Source organism: Hemicordylus capensis, chromosome 4, assembly GCF_027244095.1.
Source record: "Hemicordylus capensis ecotype Gifberg chromosome 4, rHemCap1.1.pri, whole genome shotgun sequence".
Taxonomy (NCBI): domain Eukaryota; kingdom Metazoa; phylum Chordata; class Lepidosauria; order Squamata; family Cordylidae; genus Hemicordylus; species Hemicordylus capensis.
In genome coordinates, this window is record NC_069660.1 from 255,577,478 (window position 1) to 255,596,051 (window position 18,574).

General features: G+C 43.8%; 1 protein-coding gene across 7 annotated transcripts in view; it reads right to left on the minus strand.

The window, feature by feature from the left end:
• The window catches only part of LOC128325000 (uncharacterized), a 95,804-nt gene that overhangs the window by 57,931 nt on the left and 19,299 nt on the right, over window positions 1-18,574 (minus strand). For all 7 annotated transcript variants that reach the window (XR_008307216.1, XR_008307215.1, XR_008307217.1 and 4 more), the window contains exon 2: window positions 4,698-4,828. The gene's annotated coding sequence lies outside the window, so the exon portion shown is untranslated. The remainder of the gene's footprint in view (window positions 1-4,697; window positions 4,829-18,574) is intronic.

The window sequence follows — 18,574 nt, forward strand, 5'->3', positions numbered from 1 at the left end:
AGGAAATACCAAAGCAGACGTAGGAGACCTGTAGTGACACTGTGGAAGGTTTTAATCTGGAAAGTGCCCAGACCTGTCTGTGGCTTCAAGATGCAGTGAAAGGATTGTGACAGACGGGTTACTTTTACACTGACATTATCATATAAAGAAACCTGCAGTTTGTTCAGCATAGGGTAGGGGCAGGGACAATTAACACCAGTCTAAAGGGGCAATGGAGGATTGACCTGAACCATGCGCACATAAGCCTATGTCTTGCACAGCAAAGACAGCAAGCATAGAATTAATCAAATTGTGAAAATCGGTGTTGTAACTTAACAAATGCCTGCAGTCAACATTAAGATTTATGCTGTAAAATAAAGAGTGTTTGGGAGCGATGAAACAAATTAAAATCAGTTCTGTTGCTGATGGCAGATGCTCTCTGGAAGCAAAGCAACAAATAGTCTTAATTGAGGTTCAGATCGCAAATACACAAACTATCTTCTGCTGAGGAATGCAAGAGACAGCTGGAGTGCCGGCAGTAACATTTGCTCAGTAAAACTGAATTATGACAGCTTTACAAACGTGCTCCTGTGCTGTAATTTTTAATTTCTGGCCACACTTAATAACCATCATGGTAGATATACTAATAAATTATTGAAAAATGCAATAACCCTAGTTCCAAATTCTCTTGAGGCTGGTTCACACAATCAGGAAAATGTCTGGTAAATCCTGGATTAGCATGGTACATGTGCTCCCAATTTCCAGTTGTGAGAACCCAGAAGTTTTCAGTGATTATTTTTTAATAATAATAATAATAATAATAATAATAATAATAATAATATTTATACCCTGCCCCTCCAGTACACTACAACTCAGAGCAGCTCTTGATGTTGGGTTAGCCATACAGCAACTCCACATTTAACTGGAATTGTTAATTTTAGATCTGATCTTGTTACCAGAACTGCCCCGAGGTGCTGGCTCGACACCTGAACTATGCTTTTGGCATAAAGTGGAGAAATTAGATTTGGTTGGGGAGCAGTTCAGCTCCAGTATCAATTTAAGCAAGTTTGGTGTATTTGCAAAGAACAAGGAGATGTAGGTGCAGTTTAAAGCTGTAAAATAAGGATAAAATTGTGGATGCAGAAGGCAAAAAGAGAGTTTGTTTAGGCAGTTCAATAATTTAGCTACAGTTCTAAATGAGAATCTTGGTAAAAGCTTGCAGTAATTTGGCTAGAGTTCCAAATCTGAGCCTGTTTAGAGGCTTTCAGAGCAAGGTGCCTGGAGAGCAGGGAAGGGAAAGTGGGGAGAGAGGTGAGGAGGCTTAGAGATAGATGGCTGGAGCAGTTCGTTTTATCTATCTTTCCTGAGTGCGTTAGGTTGTGTGATGGTCGGGCAGTCATGCCTCCTCTCTAGTAAAGCACAGGGTAGAAGTGGGGGGAAAGAGCAAGGGAGCGGCAGTCACAGCTCACAGCATGTGAGAGTCCATAGGATAAGAACAGCCCTGCTGGATCAGGCCAAGGCCCATCTAGTCCAGCATCCTGTTTCACACAGTGGCCCACCAGATGCTGCTGGGGAGCTCACAGGCAAGAGGTGAGGGCATGCTGTCTCTCCTGCTGTTGCTTCCTTGCAACTGGTATTGAGAGGCATTGTGCCTCTGAGGCTGGAGGTGGCCCACAGCCACTAGACAAGTAGCCATTGATAGACCTGTCCTCCATGAATTTGTCTAAGCCCCTTTTAAAGCCATCCAAGCTGGTAGCCATCACCACATCCTATGGCATGGAATTCCATAGATGAATTATGTGCTGTGTGAAAAAGTACTTCTTTTTTTGGTCCTACATTTCCCAGTCTTCAGTTTCATGGGATGACCCCTGGTTGTAGTATTGTGAGAGAGGGAGAAAAAATTATCTCTGTCCACTCTCTCCACCCCATGCATAATTTTATACATTTCAATTATGTCTCCCCTTAGTTGCCTCTTTTCCAAAGTAAAGAGCCCCAGATCCTGTAGCCTAGCCTTTTAAGGAAGGAGCTCCAGGCCAGGGGCGTAGCTAGCGGGGAAGTGGCTCTTGTTTGCCCCTCTCCCTGGTAGCCCCATGGAGTGAGGGAGATAATGGAGAAAGGAGGGAGGAGTGGAGCTGGGATGCCCTCTGGAACTGGGGCCCCTGTGTTCTTTGAACCCATTCATTCAATTATAGCTACACCCCTGCTCTAGGCCCCTTATCATCTTGGTTGTCCTCTTCTGCACCTTTCCCCATTCTACAATGCCATTCTTAAGATGTGGTGACCAAAACTGTACACAGCACTATGATGTAACTGCACCATAGATTTGTATAATGGCATTATAATATTAGCATTTTTATTTTTAGTCCCCTTCCTAATGATCCCTAGCAAGGAACTGGCCATTTTCACAGCTTCTGTGCTCTGAGTCAACACTTTCAATGAGCTGTCCACCACGACCCCAAGATCTCTCCTGGTCAGTCACTGACAGCTCAGACCCCATCAGCGAAGTTGATGGGTTGATGTGAAGTTGTTGGGTTTTTTGCCCAACTTGGATTGCAGGATCCAAACAGAATCTGAGGCCATGGTGACCTGGCTGGGGTATTTATATCTAAAAACATGTCTTGGGGCAACTATAGACTCAATCAAGTATCGATCCTACCCCAGAGGGCAAGGAGTTGCTTTGCAAGACAACAGAGTCCATTGCTTCATGGACCTAGTCACTTTAGATGGGTCCTTCTGAACAAAGGATGAGAGCAAGCTATGCAAATGTGACTGTGTGATGTGAATGAGCTATGGTTGTTTACAATCTCAAGGAGCTGTGATGTCTCCAGGTGTGTACCGACACGTATTTTATTTATGTATGATAATCTCTCCCTTTTCCTTGCTAGTCAATCAGTCAATTTTAATGGGGTGGGAATTAGCCATTTTGGTGCTCTTTGCTAAGAGGCATTCCAAATGCTTATCTCTAAGTAGGAGGATCTCCTCCCAAACAATTCACTCTGACAGTCTACGTGCTGACGTTCCTCTGACAGGGGAAGGGCGAACATGTCCTTTTTCAGTTTGTCATCTCTTTAACCTGAAGGCATGCTGCCAAGCTTGGTCTGTGGCTTAGTGACCAATTTTTCCAAAGAGTAAGGTAAAGAATTCAAGGGAACTATGGTCTCAAAGTCCTATGCTGGTAATGCATCAAGAGGGGTGTTCCTTGTGCTACCCCAAAACATGGATTTCCAGCAACAATCTACAGCTTCCAATTCTGATTAAATTTCAAGTCAGTGTGTTGCCACCCCCACATTGCTGAAAATGTCCAGGTTCTCACAACTGGAAATCAGAACTGTGTAAAGATAAAGTGTGCCGTCGAGTCGGTGACTCCTGGTGACCACAGAGCCCTGTTGTTATAATTTGGTAGAATACAGGAGGGGTTTACCATTGCCATCTCCCATGCAGTATGAGATGATGCCTTTCAGCATCTTCCTATATTGCTGCTGCCCAATACAGGTGTTTCCCATAGCCTGGGAAACAACTGTGTACACCACACTAATCAGGGATTTAATGCTCAATGCACATTCTCCTGATCATGTGAACCAGCCATTAAAATAAGGTAAACCAAACTGTTCCATGTGTTTTCTCCCTAAACCTGCTCAAATAACTTCAAATTCTTGCTACTGTGAAATGAAATAGGGAGCAAATTTACATAGGAACATAGGAAACTACCATATAAAGAGTCAGACCATTGGTCCATCTAGCTCAGTATTGTCGACCCAGACTGGCAGCAGCTTCTCCAAGGTTATATAGGTAGGAGTCTCTCCCAGCCCTATCTGGAGATGCTGGGGAGGGAACTTAGAATCTACTGCATGCAAGCACGCACACAGATGCTCTTCTCAGTGTGGACCCTATCTCACAGTGCTCACACGTAGTCTCCCATAGAAATGCAAACCAGGGCAGACCCTGCTTAGCAAAGATGACAATTCATGTTTGCTACCACAAGACCAACTCTTGAGGAACTGAGGAATGATAAGGGATGTTACCCCCTGATTCTATTAGTGTTTTAAGGGTTAGCTCTGCTCTGCAGTCTGCTTAGCCTGCCTTCCATTATGTCTTGAGAAATTTTAAAAATCAAGTTTGCAATGAGTGCATGCAGTTTTCGCTTCACAACTTTTTTTCTTTACAAGTTACCATGTGCACGAAAGCATATGTGCACTGACTAAATCACAGCACAAACTCATGTCTGTTGCACTGCGATTTCATTATCAGCACCATCATGCTAACAATCAAGAGAACTTCAGGTACTGAGGCCAAATAATGCACATGCGTGTTCATGCTCAATAACATGCAATAAGTGGGGGTGGGGGGAAGATGCGAACTGAAAACTGTGCATGCATAATGGTTGGAAAAAGCCTGGAAATTAAAATGAAGGAAGAGCATCACTAACACATGAGTGGTACTCTGTAATCAAGAGTGGGTAATTTGGAACCATGAAATGTGGGGAGAAATTCAGTTGGGGGCATTTTGTATGCATCCCTAGCAGTTTTATTTTATACAGTGCTCAAGGAATGCGTTATAATATCTGCTTCCCTGCGAGGCACAGATGGTCCTGAGCTCCCCATGGAGACCAATGATTAAATTGTAGAGTTTGTCCTCTTGAATCTAGTGCACGATTGTAAAATGATTTGGGTGTTTAGGGTTATCCTACTACATTTGTTATTATAACAACATTTTATTACCTCATGTTTATATAGCAAAGTTGTCTCCACCAGCTCTGTCTCTTTTATGATAGTATCCATCTTTGCAACTCTCATACGGGGAAGGAGGAAGTATCTTATCTGGGCTCGTCATGATAGATTTCAGAAGGCAGCTGCCACCCATAGATAGTGGTAAAAAATAAAGCAGTAATTTAATAGTCTCATGGAGAAACAAAAAGATATAGAGAAGATTAAAGTATAAATTGATACAAGACTGCTTGCTTTGTACTATCATTAATGTCATGTTCTTATCTAATACTAACATTCTGATGATTTAAGTCAAGTTTCTAGGAGATCTTAATCACCATTCTGTATGCCAAGGTGCTAGTTTTGCCCCTAGATTATGCTGGCACAGTTGTGCCAATATAGTTACGATGAGGAGTCTTAACATTTTGCCATTATGAGCTCTGAACATTCTGTTGCATATAGAGTCAAACATATCCACCCTAACCCTCTGAAATCAGACACACATCAACTAGGGGACAAGAGACACCACTCCTCCAAATAAGGTGCAAATCCATTGCAAAATGGCTAAGACTTACGTTTTTAATTCCTAAAAAGAGATTTCAAAGTGTTGGCAACATTTTTCCACCACATTTATATATATATCTGAATGACTAGAATCAGCTGGTTTCTACAAATGAACATTCATTTTCATTATGAATAAATGTAGTTTAGAGCATTAGGGTTAGGCATTGGGTTCTTACCCTCTTCTATATATTTCCAGAAGGGCTCCCATCTGGCATAGAACAGTGCACTTAAGTTTTGATCAGTACCACATATAATACATTTTTTAAAATGCTTGATGATTTTTTAGCATTCTCCAAAAATGCAGGTCCATACAGGACTGGTGCCTTTTGCTGGTTTGAAAAACATCAATCTGGTGATTTTTTGAGTAATTACTGTTTGAAATCCCCATGACAACAGGGAAAAGAACTAACGGGAAGTTAGCTAAGAGCTTTAGTTAAGTATTTTAGGTACAAAATACAAAAGTATTGAAAATACAGTACATATTTTAAATGTTTGTATTTTAGATACTGCCCATCTCTGTGAACAGCCGTTTTATTTATTTACTGTTTCTTTATGTAAACCACTTTGGGAACTTTTGTTGAAAAGGAGTATATAGATATTTTTGTTGTTGTTGTTGTTGACTCCAGACTCTGGTCTTATTACAAACTAGTTCCTCTGGTCTTTCAAGTCCATAAAGCTGCAGAGGCCAACATAAATACAAGCTGCACAAATGTAACAGAAACGTTTCCCAAGAGTGAAATGAGAATTTAGCTAGAGCAGTACAAGTCATTTTTTGCTGCTGCAATTGAAGCTTATCTATTGAAGCTTATGTGTGAGCATGAGCATGACATGTGCGCGCATGCGCCCAGTGTGCGCATGTGTGCCAGGTACTTCCTGCTACTTCCGGGCAAAGGGGACTGGGCAGTAGGAGGTATGCTGCCTCCCCAAAGGAGCGTTTGATAATAGAGTGCTGGCAGGCGTGGGGGGGGGGGAAAGCGGAGGGAGGGGTAAGTGCACTCTTCCCTGCCCTTAAAGTGTGATCCCTGCCTTTGAACTTCCCCCGCCTGGTTCTGTGCACATGCCTACCACAGAGGCATCTGGTGGGCCACTGTGTGAAACAGGATGCTGGACAAGATAGGCCTTGGGCCTGATCCAGCAGGGCTGTTCTTATGTTATGTTCTTACGTGTGTTGTGGTTCAGGTTCAGGTTATTTCCTCAGATTTATTCCAAGCACAGCATCATTCTGTGTGTGGTATTTGTTTCCTATAATGTCATATTTTAGGTTTAATTTCCAGTTGAATAATAATTGATTGCTCACATCTGTAATGAGCAAATTAGAACGCAGGCCAATGATTATGAACCATGAGTTCTGTGGGTGAAGTCTGGCTTGGATGTTACAAACTGGAATTTTCCCCTCAAAAAACTCATCCAAGGAGCGCAAATCTTGAGTAAATGCAAATTTCTCAGCAATATTTGAGATTCATGGCCACAAAGCCCCAAACTCTTATTTGCAAACCTTCACATTGCATGATTCATGTCCATGGTTGTGAATTGTAATTTCCCTTTTTACATTCTCAACAGTATTATTTACTAGGAGAAACTCTCCTGTGTTTTAGGTTTATGCTTTGTATCTCAAGCCTTTACACAAATGACAAATAAGATTCTGATCTCAGATTTATTTTTCTGGACATGTTCATACTTTTAACACCAATACAATATTGTTATTAAGGCACAAAAATTGAAATGCACTAATTATCAGGACATTTGTTGTTCAGAGGTAATTCTTTGCTTTTTATTAAAACAAGCATCTTTCTACATACAAATATATCGGTACGCTTGTAAAACAACTGTCTTTTGTTTTGCTTTTCAAACTCTGTGCATCTTTGTACAGTATAATGATGTTCAATCATACACTATCGTAAAGGTCCAAATTAGCAGGTTGTCATGGGACACAAACTATGATAATGGATATAGTATAACTGATGTAATTTTTATTGCAATTTGTTTTTTTTTTTTCTGTCAGGACACACTCACATCATCATCCACAGATATAAATAAATAAAATAAGACTTTTGTTGAAGATAAAGCATAGGCCCAGTATCGCAAGGTGGCATCCTCAGGCAAATGTCCAAGGTACAGTGCCCCAGGGGACGCCATCACTGCCCTGCTAGAGAGGTGTGGGCCCTGCTAGCAATTGGCAGCTAGAGGCCAGCAATGAGTTGGGTCCCCTTTCTCAGCATTAGTGATAGGTGATAGTGACACAGTGAACATTACAGCCTCTGGAATTGTAGTGGCAGCAGGATAAACGATGATGTTGTAACTAGTGGATATCCATGGATATCTACTCCCCCCACCCCCACATAATGCTCTTATTCCTGTGACTTCTCTTCTAGGAATACCAGATCGTTGAAGTATTTGGAACATAGCCAATTTCTCTCTCATTGAAAGACCATAGCAGACAGGTTCAGTGGTCACAGAGGCAAGTTAGGTGGCACAAATTGTCAGTTCCTGGAAAGCATGTGGTCCCAGAACAAGCAGGAAATTCCCTGCCTTCCATGTTGTGCAAACCCGCCAATGTTGGGTTGGTAAGAAGTGTAGGGATGTGCAATTTAATTCGACCTCAAATTGATTTGATTTGAATTGGGGAAAATTAGTTGATTTGACATCAAATCGAATTGCCTGCAAAATAGAGGGCATGATTTTGGGTTGAAGAGAATCACCCCCAATTCGACCCAAATAGATTCAGGTGATTCGAGGGCCATTTTGAGGCCTGTTTTGCTGGAAAAAATGGGCCTCAAAATGGAGCCATTTTTCCAAGGAGAGCTAGTCTATCAATTGGGATCAGTGGGTAGACCAGCCATCCGCTCTGCACTTGGCACGTCTGCTTGCCTCCAAGGACTGGTCTACTAGGTAGACAAGTTCTCCAAGGCAGGCAGACATGCAAAGTTCAGAGCAGAAGGCTGGTCTGCCCACCGATCCCAATTGATAGACCAGCTTTCCCTAGAAAAATGGCTCCATTTTGAGGCTGATTTTTTCCAGCAAAACCGGCCTCAAAATGGCCCTCAAATCACCTGAATCTATTTGGGTCGAACTGGGGGTGATTCAAGGGTGATTTGTGAAGAGAGCAGGTGAAGCCAGAATTTTCAATGGATCAGTTAGATGATTCTGCAATTTGATTTGAGCTTGAATCAGTCGGTCAGTTATTTCAGTCATTGACCAGAAGCATCATCACACACAACAGAACGTAATTTACATAAAATATAACAAAATTTAGCCACTGAATTGGTAAACTTGTGGTTAGAATTGGACAATAAAAGATTTAGTTGGAATTCATCTGAATGACCAGAGAATATCTCAAGATACAGCAAGATAAGATTTGAATGATCATCCTTGCAGCGGTCGCAATATAAAATGACGTGTTCAGTAGTTTCAATAACACCTGATCCACAAGGGCAAAGGCGAGATGCATAAAGGACCCCCCTGGATCTCCCATAAAGTACCGCTGTGGGGAGCACATTTAAACATGCTAAAGATAGAGCCCGCCTGAACTTAGGAAAAGTGATTTCACTTAAGTACGCAGCAGGTTTCATACTGAAAAGCTGATCACCTAGATGAATACCTTTTGGAATTTTAACAAGTTCAAAGCTTGAATCAAATAGCAGATTTGTAAGCACACCTCTAGAGTAGTGCTTCCTTCTGCCACCTGACATCCTCCCCTCTTCTGCTGAGTGCATCACTTTCCCAGCAACCATTGGCCCTCACATGAGAGGGGCCATGCTTGCAGGAGGAGCTTGAGCATAAACCCCAGGTTGCTGCATTCAAATGAGACAATGGAGTCAGCAGAACTCTGGTTCCAGCAAGCTACCTAACTTCAAAACAAGAGTTCAATCCTCGGTTTGAAGGTGGCAAAGGAACCACAGTTGTGGGGTTTTCCTGCATTCGGACGTTGAGGAATGCCGAGTGTAATTGAGGGTTACTTGTTGGAAATGGAGTTCCAGTGCATCGACCTTTTGCACCAACTATCCTAATGACTACTAGGAACATTGGGAGCAGAGGTAGCTAGTGAGGGTCTCCTTACCTCTCCCTGCTTTCCTCTGCTCTATGATCCCTGCTTTGACTCATCAGGTACTTCCTGTAGTGAGTCAGTCCTCTTCCTTTCCTCCTAGAGAGAAGATAGGAACCTCTCTCTCTCTCTCTATTCCAGGGACATAGCAAGTTTAGAGTGGGCCCAGAGACAAGATTTTAAAATGCCCCCCCCCCCGAAGCTCAGCTCATGAAGTAAAGAAATCTTAAATGAACATAATCCTAAGTTATGTTTTTAAAGGTTTTGTAAATTGTGGGTGATGCAAGTCATTTAATGGTACTAGAGAAAGACATGCTGTTCTGGTAGCTCCAGGTCTTAACACTCACATCAATTTTGGAGGATGAATACAACTGGAGGAAGCCCAGGCGGGTGTGTGGCTGGAAGAGTCAGTCATGTGACTTGCCTTTGAGGGGCCCCCCCAAGGCAGTGGGCCCCCAGACAACTGTCTCCCCTTGCCCTATGATAGTTACACCCCTGCTTTATTCATCATGTAGCTGAAAGATAGGATAGGTCTATCCTATTCCATATGTATTTCACTAATAAACCTATTTAGTTTAGACTCTGCAATGATCTCCATGCATGTTCCTTAAATAGCTGCAACAACTAAACTCTGCATTCTGTAACTGGAGTGGTAGCTTCCTTGGTGCTTTGCTAAATAAGCACAAAACCCCAACATTACTGTGTCATCTGAACTGGGCCATAGTTTCTTAGTGCTACTTAGGCATTGCCCAGAATCCATATAAAGAGGAGAACACTGGTGCCTACCCATATAACCTCATAATCTGCAGGGGGCTGGTTATGGGGCCATGGGAAGGAGGGCAAATGTTTGCCCAAGCCTCAACTGATGTCTCTCTTTATTCATCTTTCTATCTGTCTAATCGTAGAGAAGACCTGGGAAGATGAAAGGCACAAATTCAACAGTGAAGGAGTTCTCTCATCTTTCTTCCCTATTTTTTCATTCACAGTTTCCACAGCAAATTTGGATGAGAGCCTGAAGGTACACGAGCTCATCTTTCTAAGACTATTTCTATTTATAAACCGAAGTACTTGTCCAAGATCTGCCCCCAAATGTTGACTCTTGCCTTCTTCATCTGAGAGAGAAGTTCTCTCCAAGGGCAAAATACTTGCTCTCTCTTTGCTCTGACATAAATATACAGAAAATAATTGAGCACAGTGACTGCACAGCTCCCAGGTGTGCAGGGAGCTGGTACTTGCCATCAGGAAAAGACTTAAAAATAGCCTTCACATTCCTTTGAGTCACTAAGCAGGATTTCTACTCAAATAAACTTGTTTTATTCAGTTAAACTGAGTTTGAAGTCGAGGTTCAAGAATAAAGATAATCACTACTTGGAGCCCACGTGTAGGACTGTGGCTACTACCAAACTGGTATTTTATAAAACTTTATGCTCTCTCTAAGAGTTCTGCAGGGGGTAGAAAAGAAAAAAAATGTTCAACTCCCTCCCTCCCATTATTGTCGAATTTACTCATGATAAACCTATAGATGTCATTGCTGGTGTAGTTGAGACTGGAGCTTTGGTATTTTTCAGCAGTGACAAGCTGAAATAAGTGACACCACAGAGTACACTTTTAGCTTTGAATGTATGTTCTACTGCCGACAGTGAGTCTAAGAGGGGTTTTTAAATCTGGACAGATTGTAAATGTGTGCCAACTGAAAATGATTTATGACTGTGGCTGTGAGAGAAGTTACCTTCATAAAAGTGCAAATTGGACCTGAGGTGTAGATTGTGCACTAGATCCTTCTAAAAATAATCACAGTATGCCATATATTGTAGCAAAGGCTGTAGTATTTTCAATGTCATCTGATAATACAGTAACCAGGCTCCAAAGAACTGTAAAACTAGTTCTGCGAGCCTAAGAGGCTTTTAGAAGTGTGTTCCCCAGAGAGCAGCCCTACCTGACCCGCCCCCCCCCCCCCGCCACCCCGAGCTACCACTTTGAATTCAGATTCACCGTGACTAGTACAGCTGGTCCGAGGCTCCTCTGCCAGCAGGGGGAGAGGCTGTGAGGCAAGAACTGCCAGGGTAGAAGCCCTAGTGATAGCCAGGGAAGTATTAGTAGTTAGGATGGAGCATCTGTACCAGGAGAGGAGAGCTGGTCTTGTGGTAGCAAGCATGACTTGTCCTCTTAGCTAAGCAGGGTCCACCCTGGTTGCATATGAATGGGAGGCTAGAAGTGTGAGCACTATAAGATATTCCCCTCAGGGGATGGAGCCGCTCTGGGAAGAGCTTAAGGTTTCACGTTCCCTCCCTGGCTTCTCCAAGATAGGGCTGAGAGAGATTCCTGCCTGCAACCTTGGAGAAGCCGCTGCCAGTCTGTGAAGACAATACTGAGCTAGATAGACCAATGGTCTGACTCAGTACATGGCAGCTTCCTATGTTCCTATGTTGAAGGGATGAGGCCCAGGGATGGGGCTGTAGCTCAGTGGTAGAGCATCTGTTTTGCATGCAGAAACTCCCAGGACCAATCCCTGGCATCTCCTGGGAGTCATTTGCACATGGCTTCATGCTACAGGGTAAATGTTGAGTGAAGCCACTTCAAAGTACACTCATGGCATTGAGGGAAGCAGCCCCTCGCCTCTGCTCTTGGGTTTGCTTTTGATGCAAGTTCAGATGCTTTCCTTCGTGTTTTCCGTCTAGCCCATGGTTGGGGGGCAGGCAGGGAGAGAGTACTGTAGAGCTACATCTGCATTTGTAAAGGAAGTATCCTGCTTATCATGCTAATGATTCTACCTCAGTGCCTCTCCCTATTTACTCCGGCATTTTCAGAAAAAGTAGCTTAAAACCAGCATTTTAAAAACCCAGAAATACCTTGAGATAAGCTAGAATTTGCAAAACAAAGCTTGACTTGTGTGTAGAGTGGGTCCAAGGATCTTGAAGGGACTTCGGGGTAGGTTTGGCTGGTGTGTGAATGCACACTCTCTCTCCTGAAAGAGATTCAGAGTAGAAGCCCTGTGTGTAAGCCTCTAGCAAGATTCGTAAAGCAAGCCATGGCTTCCACTGCAGGAACTGCCGGAATTGGTACGTTTTCCAAATAATGAACCCACTTTACCTAATGATGATTTTTGAGGCAAATCTGGAGTTTGTTGCTTGGGTGCAACTGCTGCAGACTGCCCAGAAGGTCTCCGGATAAGAAGGCTATGTGAGAAACCTTGGGGAACACTTCGGTTTTGCAACAGAAGCCAATGTGAGTGTTTGGGCCTGAACTGATCCTGACCCAGGTGGATTAGAAACTACTAGATGCAGTCCACAAATAAAGTGTGCTGTCACTACCACCACTATGAAGCAAAGTTTTTATGCACTAGATGATTTGTTGGGAGTTTGGAGCTGGTACAGTGTCCAATGCTGCTATGACCTAGAATTGCCACCGCATTTTATCTGAAGTGAAATTCTGAGGCATTTGGGAGGGCCCTGCTTGGGAGAAGATGCAAGGAATTTTGAGGGAAGCAAAGAGAGCTTCAGTGAGATGGGCAATATGACTCGGGGAGGACTCCACACATCTTTAGGTGCAAAGAAAGCAGAGCAGAGCTGGACCATGAGAGGCAGTTCCCTGGTTCTTTCTTCTGATGTATATTTTTAACAATGAAAAGCAGCTGCAAGAGGCTAAAACTGAAAGCAGCCATATCCTCTTTCCCCCTGAACACATGTTCATTTACAAGAAAAACAATGTCCTTGAGGAAAGGAAATCTGTGTGACATTTCCCCACTCTATTGATTGATTGATTTGATTTGATTTGATTTGATTTCTATACTGCCTTTTCAAAAATGGCTAAGATGTGAACTACCTGGGTCACATGTGGCAGATGTGGTCCCCTTCCAGCCAGCAGCCAGGCCTACTAGCACCTGGAGTCCAGGGCTTACCAGTGGGTATGTTTGGGGTAAGTTTGACTGGTGTGTGAATGCACATACTCTCTCCCGAAGGAGTTTCAGGGTAGAAGCCCTGTGTGTAAAGCCTCCAGGTAGAGCTGGGAGAGACTCTTGCCTGAAACCTTGGAGAGCTGCTGCCAGGCAGTATAGGAAATACTGAGCTATATGGACACTGGTGCTGGTCTGATTCAGTAAAAGGCAGGTTTCTATGTTTGCCCTGAGCAGAGGTTGGGGGATTGGCCTCCATAAAGAACAATGGGCAAAGGTGGCCCAGAAGAAGTGGAGCTGGCTCTCAAGGCAGAGGTCTGTCAATGGACAGTGACATTTTGCAACACATTCCAGACAGTGAGCTTCTGTGAAGGGAAGGGAGGACTCATGAGGGATTCTGTGAAGGAAAGGAAAGGAAAGGAAAGGAAAGGAAAGGAAAGGGGAAGATTAGTGAGCTACAGGCTCCTACCTTTGCACGTGAGGCTGGGACCATCAAGTGACAACTGGCAAGCTACACAACCCATTACTAAATAAAAGCAGAGAGCAACAAGTTATTTTCTCTCGTCAGTCATGAACCCAAATGATGTTCAGCTTCCTTTGTGGGAGTCGGAGGACATGCACACATAGATCTGTGAGTAAGTGGGCATGTATAATTGCAATCTGATGAATGGGGAAAGCATTGGTAGCAAGGGAATGCCATGCATTTCACTCCTGGAACAAATTGTTGGATAGGGCAAGTAGCTTTTACTAATCATGTCATGCATTTTCATCCTATATACATCTGGACCTAATTTCTGTTTCTGCTTCCTTCTAGTATTCATGCATCTAAGTTGAGAAGCTGACTGTCTGAACAGTAAAATATTTCAAAAGTGTCCATGAGTTCAATCGATTGATACTGTGCTGTGGCTGGAAACACGAAAGACTCTCTAATCTCTTTCTGAAAACAAATTTATGAATTGGATCAAGCTCCTGTTTGTTTAGGGGCCTGAATATATATGACTGCCATTTAGGTATAGCAGAGTGAGAAATATCACACATGCCCAGCTAGGTCAGTCATATTGCATTATGCCTGCCTTAACCATTGTAGCCAGAATGTCACAATTCATCATGTCACTACAGTAATTATGTTATTATATACAATGGCTCAGAGCTTGTATGATTTGATTTAGCTGCTCACTGTGGACTTTGCACCCTCCTCCTCCTCTAGCTTTAAACTGAATTAGGGTTTTTCTTCAGACAAAATAATCTAGATATGAATTTACCTTTTCTTCTGAAGGTTATATGCATAGCTTTAAAATTATATGGTGAGGAATGAAACTTTTCTGAAGCATGTAACTGTGTTGGAAAAGGGGCAGTTCATGTGGCTCTGGGGGAAAACTTGAATAATTCTATCTTAGTCCCTTACAGTTCTGGTGTGGATGATACTCCATTTGCCCAGCCCATTGTTGGGATTCTCTCTGGTAGGAGAAACCCTTTTTCATTATAGCAGAGTGCACAGAGGCAAAAGACATCAGAATTTAGTTAGGCATGCGTGTATGCTGAGAGTAAAGTAACTTGGAGCCAGTTCATAGTTTCAAATCAATATAAGTGGTATTTATTAGAGAACTCCATTCTAGACAGGAAAGTGAGGAGATGGGATCTCTAATCTATCTATCTAGCTGGATGCAGATGGAGTCTGCATCTCTGCACACATGGTGCAGGGGAGAGGAGCTTGCATGTTGTAAGGTAGGAGGAAGGGAAGAGAAGAGGAAGAAATGAAGTGACAAGGCAGGCAGGCAGGAAGTGTCCCTGAGAGTAGCAATCTACATTCCAAAGGGATAGTGTCAGAGCAGTAGAGAAGGGATGACCGGTGTCTTGACCCTCTAGCCCTCTGACTCACTATTCTGTCCTCGTATGTCATTGAGACAAGAGACAGCGCATAGTCCTTCACTTCCAACACCCATTGCATGTGATGAGGATGTGCAGGTGCCATGAGTATGAACATCCTTCCCTCTCCAAGCACAGAGGGTGCATCTCCCTAATAGAATGGGGGGGTTTCCATCAGAATCACTCCTCTACACATGCTAGAAATACAAGTTTATACTACTACTTCTAGCACATTTCGAGGGTGTTGCAGACACCACTCCCCATGCAATTAGGGAGTGGTGCCTCTGTACACCAGGAGATAGGGAGGATGTATGTGCTCATGGAACACACACTTCCTCATGGTGTGTGTGGGGGGGACTGGGCGCATGAAGTATCATCTGAACCTCAATCTCCCAATGCTGGCACTCAGCAGAGAAGTCAAACTAGTCTCCCAATTGAGTATAAACTTCACAGAGGGAAGTAGTGAGTCCAGTTGCTCAAAATGAACAGCTACATTCATAAACAATGTGGTGAACTACCTCTTTAAAGGGGCAATTCCAAAAGGCCTCAAGATGAGACAGGCTATGTGAATGAACTAGCAGAAGCTGTTTCACTTCTGTAGCAGAGGTCTTTGAGAGTAGTTGCACCTGTATTATTTCCCCAGGGAACAACTGTAGGCCCATATGGACCTAGAACCAGAGATGGCCCACAGATATGTTGTACTTGCTATTTCACCAGTCTTCCTGGGTCTTCCTGTTAGCATCTTGTAAGCAATACATCGCTGAGTTATTAGAAGAGGTATGGTATGTATTGTTATTCTCTCATCTATCATATAAAGCTGTTTGGGCCTCACCGATTCACACTCACTCACTCACTGACTGACATAAAACTCCCAGGCCAAACCACAAAAGACAGAAACATGCAATTTTTGCAGGTAGGTTCCAGTCTTTGCCCAGACTACCAACAAACAAACAAACAAACAAACAAACAAACAAACAAACACAAAACCCATAACCCTGGAACAATTAATTACTTTCCTGGAAAAATTATCCTATTGGGAAGCATGAGGAATTAGACCGTATAGAGATTGCAAAAGACTAGAGTCACAGAGCTAAGATATTAATATGCGTGCAAACTGCAAGCCCCCACTGAGTCGCTCACTGAGGCTTTTCACAAGATTAGTGTGAAGAGCCTCTAGGGGGTTTGCGGGGAGAGCGGGCTTAGCCTGCTCTCCCTGCAGACGAGCAGACAGCCTGCTCAGGGCAGCCGCAGCAGCCGCACACACACAATTGCTGGCTCTGTCACGGAGCCGGCTGGGGCTGGGGAGTTTGGGGGCCGCGCGCCCCGTGGAAGCTCCAGCTGGAGAGACCTCCAAGCTGGGAGGCTGCTTTTCAGTTCAGGTCTCCCTGTGAGTTGCTGGCGGCGCAGAGCCACGTTGCGGCAACTCACAATCCATTAACTTGGGTTAGCAGAGTGCTCGCTCTGCTAACCTGGGCTAAGGGGCAGGCTACCTAAGCGGGCTAGCCGCTTGTAAGCCACCGGGCTCACCTGCGAGCCTGGTGGTTAACACAAGCAGCAAAAATCGGGCTAGGCTCTCCTAGCCCGATTTTTGCTGCTCGTGGGAATAGCCTCATTGACTGACTGCCATACCAAACCATGAAAAAGGGAAACATGCTGTTTTTTGCAGGTAGGTTCCAGACCTCAGCCACACTACCACAAAAATCCAAAACACCAGAAAAATCCATTTATGTTCCCAAAAAACCCTCCCATTTAAAAGCATGGGGAATGATACTTCATAGAGTAAGGAAAAGCATGGAGTCACAGAGAGATGGTAATATCCTTGAAAACTGCAAGCAGTTTTACTAGCTTCAATATAAAACCTCAACTGCTGTACCACTCTCTTTGGGAAACCAGACTTTTAGCTTTCTTAGCTGAAGTTCTAAACATAGTTACACATTCATTTTAATACTCTCTTATGTGAGTTCAGTCTAAAGATTAACTTAATTAAGGCTAAAGATGTAATGGTTTCAATTTAGAAATCAAGACAACTGAGTTTGCTCATGAAGTCAAGGGTGTTTCTTGCGTTAAACCATCACAATGTTATATCAGCACCGGTACATAATTAATATGGGCAGAACTACATGGGCTTGGGAAGATCTGTACATTTTGGGAAGAAGTGCAACTGAAAGGAGAGATTTTGAGTGGATAAATGGCTGGATAAGGGACTCCCCCTCTCTCCCTCCCTGCTGGTCCTCTGCTAAATCTGAAGCCACCTACTGTTATTTTACATGATCAAATAAAGTCCCAGTGGAAAGCATAATTATTTACATATTACACCTTATAATGATACAGACCTGGAGAGCCATCTCTAGGAATAGCATATTGCCTTAAGCGGACTCTAAAAGTCTCCTATACTAAACTGCTATAAAGGATATCTGGGAGGAAGTGGCTGATGGGGGAGCATTGCAACATCACAACCAGGAATGTTTGCAGTTTTTTGTTTTTTGTTTTGTATTCATGCTTGCCAGATAAAGATGAAGCTCATTCTGTATCAGGTGCCTGCCTGCCCAGTCTAAATGACAGAAGTGATAGGAGGGATTGGGTTTGCCAGATATTTAAATCTGCTTGTCCATCTTTTGCAGGGCTGCTCAACTTTGGCCCTCCAGCTGTTTTTGGACTACAGCTCCCAGTGTCCCCAGCCACTGTGGCCAATAGTCAGGGATGATGGGAATCGTAGGCCAGCATCTGCAGGAGGGCCGAAGTTGAGCAGCCCCGAATTCTAGAGACATGGAAGCTATTCCCACGATCCCTGGAAAGTGGGCCAAGGGAGCTTAGCCCGCTTTCCAGGGATCATGGGAGCCACCGGGCTCGCAGGCGAACCCAGTGCTCCCAAGGCGTCTAGCCCGCCTAATTCCCCCTCCCCTTAAATGAGATTAAAGGAGAGAGTGCTCTGTTAACCTCATTTTTTTTGCCCGTGTGTTGCCGCGGCGTATGGCAAAACACGAACAGAACCCTGATCAGGAGGCTGCAGTCAGCCGCTCGGGGGTCTCTCCAGGATGCCCCACTTGCTCGCACGGGGCATCCTTGGACTTCTGGGGGCCACATGGCCCCCGATCCCCGCAGCCCCCACCAGCTCCATGATAGAGCAGGCAGTTGTGTGGGCGGCCACTCCGGCTGCCCAGGGCTGCACTTTGATCATCTGTGGGGAGAGTGGGCTAAGCCTGCTCTCTCTGCAGACTCGACAAAAGCTCTTCTCACAGACTATGAGAAGAGCTTCTTGGTATAGCCTTTTTAAGTTTTAGAAGAGGAAGATAGTATCATGCTAACATGTGATAAATAGGAGCTGGAAAGAAGAGATAAATGTTTGGTCAAGGGAACTTTGGTCTGCAGTATTTACAGGTTTATTTCACAGAGCACTTCAGTGAAACTTAGCTTAAGAGTAACACCTGGACCTCACACTTCAAGCTGGCTGCAAAATATTCAAGTTCTTTGTCATGTGATGCAATTCTCAACTTTCTTCAGTGATATGCTCATATGGAGAACCTAATG